Here is a 4976-nt window from a genome sequence, read left to right as displayed (position 1 = left end):
AAATAAATAAATAAATAAATAAATAAATAAATAAATAAATAAATAAATAAAAACAAAGACAACACTCCCTCCCTCACTCACTCTCTCCCTCTCTCCCTCCCTCCAGCTCTCCTTCTCTCCCTCTGGCTCTCCTCTCCCTCTCTCTGTGTCTCCCTCTCTCCGGGTCTCCCTCTCTCTGTTTCTCTGTCTCCGACTCTGTCTCTCTCTCCCTCTCTCCCTCTCTCCATCTCTCCTTGTCTTTGTCTCTCTGTCTTTGTGTCTCTGTGTATGTGTGTGTGTGTTTGCGCGCGCACACACACACACACACACACACACACACGCGCGCGCAAACTCACGCATGCGTACATGTATATGTGGAGGCCAGAGGTTGTCTTCTACTCGTTCTCCTTTTTGAGACAATGACCCTCACTACCACTGACCCCCTTGCAGCTCATCAATTCCTCAGGACTGGCCGTTCAGCAAGTTCCAGGAATCTTCCTGCCTCTGCCTTCATCAGCACTGCAATTACAACTGCACACCGCTGAGCCTGGCTTTTCACTTGAGTGCTGGGGATCCAAACACACGGGTTCTCATGTTGCACAGCAAGTTCATCAGCTCTATATGTCGAGCTTTTCTGCAATTCAGTTCAGATACCTGTGTGCAGATGCTAAAGGAAAGGTACACCCCTTCCCTTAGAGAACTGGTAACAAACGCAATTGCCACACCCAGGCTCTAATAAAAGAACACACAGGCTCCCTGTCTGGGATAGGGGTGGCCGGCTGCCCCCGCCCTGCTTTGTCCCTGGTGCAGCGCCCCCTGCTGAACACCGTGCTGCGCCTTTTGGGGCCCGCCCAGGCAAAGGACGGCGAGTCCAACCGAGTTCCGGGTGCTATCGTGACTGCGCGTGCGGTGGCCATGAGCTGAACACCCTTGTTCTGCTAAGTGCTCCCACTGTGATGTACTGCGCTGCTACAGGCCCAGGGCAACGAGCCCAAATGAGACTGTAAGCCAAGACAAGTCTTTCCTTTTCTTAGCATATTTGTCCCATTGTGGAAGGCTAGCTCTGGGGCTGGCTGCCACTCCTTTGGAACCATGGTGGCTTGGCTGTGGAAGGTGCTGGTGAGCGCCGGTCTCTTCTCCCTCACCCATGCTGCCTTCTCTGCTGCTCAGCATCGTTCTCATGCACGACTGACAGAAAAGAAATATGAGCTGCTGCGGACAGATAGAGTTCTCCAGACACTTTCGGCCTATGCACTTACCTGTTATGGCATGGTTCATACTGCAGGGCACTTTAGAGACAGAGATGTCACTTCGGAACTAAAGGATATGACATTTGACTCCTTAAGGAATCGCCCATCTTCTTATGTGTTTCACCGTTCTCTGGCTTTGGACTGTTCCAGATTTCGGATACAACTCCATCTTCTTCAACGCCGTCTTCTGACGTATGGTTGAAGTTCTGAAAGCTCAGATCGCTGCACCATTCAGCTTTTACACAAATTAAGTAACAGGACAGAAGCAGAATCAAGTACTGGGGTTTGGGATGTAAAACACTTCCTGCACATCAGTATTTTTTACCGATGTTTTAGACCGATATTTTTTTAAAACTATAATTTAAAAATAAAAACCGCCGGGCGTGGGAGGCAGAGGCAGGTGGATTTCTGAGTTCGAGGCCAGCCTGGTCTACAAAGTGAGTTCCAGGACAGCCAGGGCTACACAGAAAAACCAAAAAAAATAAAAAAATAAAATAAACAAAATAAAAACCAAAAACAAAAGATATTTATGCCAGGTACCCTGTCACAGCTGTAGAAAGCTGATTAACTGTAGATTTGTTTTTGGGTGAGGCAAACATTTGAATCTCAGCCCAAGTAAAGCAGATACTGCAGGTAGACCTCACCCTGGCCATCCAGGCATGGAATGGAACAAAAAGGGCTCAGTAAGGAAGACGTGCTCTTGCATGTTTGAACTGAGACATCGATCTTTCTCTGGCTCTGTCCCCTAAATCCAATCATGAGTTCTTCATGCATTCTGAGCCTTTGAGACTAAACTTGTATGTGGGCTCTCCTGAGCTCTGCTCAGTCTTGAATGACTTGAAGGTTTTCACAATGTCTGATTTGATTCTTCATTCTGACTCTCACCACGGGTTCCTCCCGGGCTCTCAGACTGATGATCTGGTGGCCGCTGTGAGCTATAAGCTCAGAGATGGTAATGATTTTTCCATGCTGGGTGAAGAGGCCTAACTGTGAAGAAGAGAAAGGCCAGCATTCCCAGAACAGTGCGCATAAGAGGTGGACAGAGCCTTGCCCGTGCCAACCTAGCTACCCCTGTGGCCAGTTCCACGTGCTGCTTGCTGTGGGCTGATTGTATGCCCACTTCTCTTTTTGCTGCGGTTCTATATGAGGTTCTGCCATTTACGAATGTATTAAGGTTTGTCAGAAGACAAAAATCAAGGAGGGAAATGTGTTTACATAAAACTGTTCCCTGGTGTCTACAGGGGATTGCCTCTATTGCCATGCACAGGAACAAAATCCTCGGATGCTCAAATAGTCTTTAGAAAATGACATAATGTTTCCACAGAACCTCTGCCCACCCTCCTATATACTTCCAGTCATCTCTAGATACCGTGTAACGCCTAATACCATGTGAATTCTGTGTAAAGAGCTGCTTACTGCATTGTCTAGGGGATAATGATAAGATGCTTGCATGTGTTCAGTACAGACGGAATTGCCCCCAAATACCTTTGGTTAGCAAAACAGACAAACCACCGAGGAACACCACCTTACCCAGCATGCATCTCCAGAGAAGACGTTCAGGGGATGTGACTCGGGTACTGGCTTGAGAAAGACTGAATGCATGCTCTCAGAGTGCTCTCTGAAGCACCCTACGGAAGCATTATTGCAGGAATATGCAACTTTGTACCATAGTGACATGCCACTGCCATCTACAAATAACTTGAGTAACATTCATAGCTCCTTTCCAATATTTGAGACCAGGAGACCAAAAGACATGATAAATATTACTTTGTTTAGGGATATTTGCTGTTTTGAGGAGAAGGTCATTATCTGTAAGACTTGAGGTCAGAGCCTTGGAAATACAGCAGGTGACAGAGAGGCACTTTGCACAAAGAATGTCCTATGGCTACCTCAGGTTGCCAGTGGTGGTAAATTTCCCTTCTCCTCTGACCCACATGGTCAGCCTGGGGTCAATTATTTTTCCTCTGAAATCAAAATCTCCTCCTCCAGCTGCTGGGAAGACAGAACAAAGCCGCCAACTGATTATTATTCAAGAACAAAGCAGGCCATTTATTTTAGCAGGTTCAGGGCTATTATCTCCCCAGGACACAAGCTGCAGTGTGAGCTGGCTTTATCTGTCCACTTCCCTTCTGTCCTCAATCCTTGAAGTAGTTCCTCTCTCTAGAACAACACAAAAGGAAACAGGGCAGGGAATTTAGCTACAGCCACGGTGACCTGGGAAAGCCTCTCTCTCCTTCCTCCCCAAAGACATTAGCATCTCTGTCTCCTGGAGACCCCAAGCAGAAGAGAGAAGACATCGTTCACTTGGAAGGAGAGGAACACCACACCCTCAGAGTCACTAGCATCAAGCTTGGAGACTTCTTTGCTGCTGAGAATCCTGAGAACTGCCAGACAAAACACAGAACTTTCAGTTCAGCTTGAATTCCAAATGAGTCCTAAATGACTTGTTGGGAGTGTATCTTAACTATCACATAGTTAGATATTTTTTTTAAATGATCCGCCACTCATCTCAAACTCAGATTGGCGTGTCCTATATTCTCACGGGCTAAATATGGTGGCTCATCACCACATCCAACCTCTCCTCTCTGTCTAACCCTGGCTGTGACACTGCTGTGAAGCACTGCAGAATTCCTTGGGTCTGAAAGAGAATTTGGGGGAAGGGTTTGCAACCAGAAAGGTGCAGGCAGAGTGTGTTGTTGAGTTAAGCATTAAGTAGCAGAGATAACCGTTACCTGGAATCACATGAACTGCTCCAACCTGTTTGTCCTGAACAAATGAAAAACAAATAAATGTGTTTAGTGTTCTCAGAATGAACAAGGTCATTTCCGCCATGGGAGCCTGAGAGAAAAGCTTTCGTTGCATCCCGGGAAGGAGGTGGGAAACACCTACCTCTCTGGGCTCCATGATTCCTAAAGCCTCTTGCTCTCAAGTCCTCTGCTTGCAGACACTCACAGGAGTGTTAGGGCTAAGGGCCTGAAGTCCTTCCTGCTCGTTCTCACAGGCTCCTGCCCCAGTTTCTCTCCTTTAGAGTTACCAGGCACATATACCACTTCCTCATGGTACCTAAAAGACTTCACACCTCCGACAGCTCACCTCTCCCCAACCAGAAGACTGGTCCTAGTAGGACAACATCCTCGTCAGACTTCCACCCCAAACACCCTGCCTCTCTTTTCTCTCAAAGAAGCCAATCAAAAGTGTCTTAGTCACGATTAATGACCATTGCTGTGATGAAACACCATGACCAAAGCAACTTAGGGAGGGGAGAGTTTATTTGGCCTATGCTTCCACGCCACTGTTCATCATTGGAGGAAGTCAAGATAGGAACGGAAACAGGGCAGGAACCTGGTGTCAGGAGCTGATCCAGAGGCCATGGGGGGATGCCACTTACTGGCTTGCTCCTCATGGCTTGCTCAGTCTGCTTTAGAACCCAGGACTACCAGCCCCAGGATGGCTCCACTCACAATGGACTGGGCCCTGACCCATCAATCACTAATTAGGAAAATGCCCTACAGGCTTGCCTATAACTTGATCTTAGGGAGGCATTTTTTTTTTCCAGTGGAGGTTCCCTCTTCTCAGATGAGTATAGCTTTTTTCATGTTGACATAAAACTAGCCAGCAGAGTAAGCAACAGGTTTTATCCCTGAAAGTGACACTTCAACTGAAGACTAAGAAGCAAGCTTCTGCTGGGCGTGGTGGCGCACGTCTTTAATCCCAGCACTCGGGAGGCAGAGGCAGGCGGATTTCTGA

At 47.4% G+C, this 4976-nt stretch overlaps 1 pseudogene; it reads left to right on the top strand.

The window, feature by feature from the left end:
* Positions 1 to 1071: 1071 nt before the first annotated feature.
* Positions 1072 to 1439, top strand: LOC110295573 (annotated as a pseudogene).
* The last annotated feature ends 3537 nt before the right edge of the window (positions 1440 to 4976 follow it).

The sequence above is a fragment of the Mus caroli genome, chromosome 6 (assembly GCF_900094665.2).
Source record: "Mus caroli chromosome 6, CAROLI_EIJ_v1.1, whole genome shotgun sequence".
In the NCBI taxonomy this organism is placed as follows: domain Eukaryota; kingdom Metazoa; phylum Chordata; class Mammalia; order Rodentia; family Muridae; genus Mus; species Mus caroli.
Note: the sequence above shows the minus strand (reverse complement) of the source record. Positions and strands in the feature narration are given on the sequence as shown.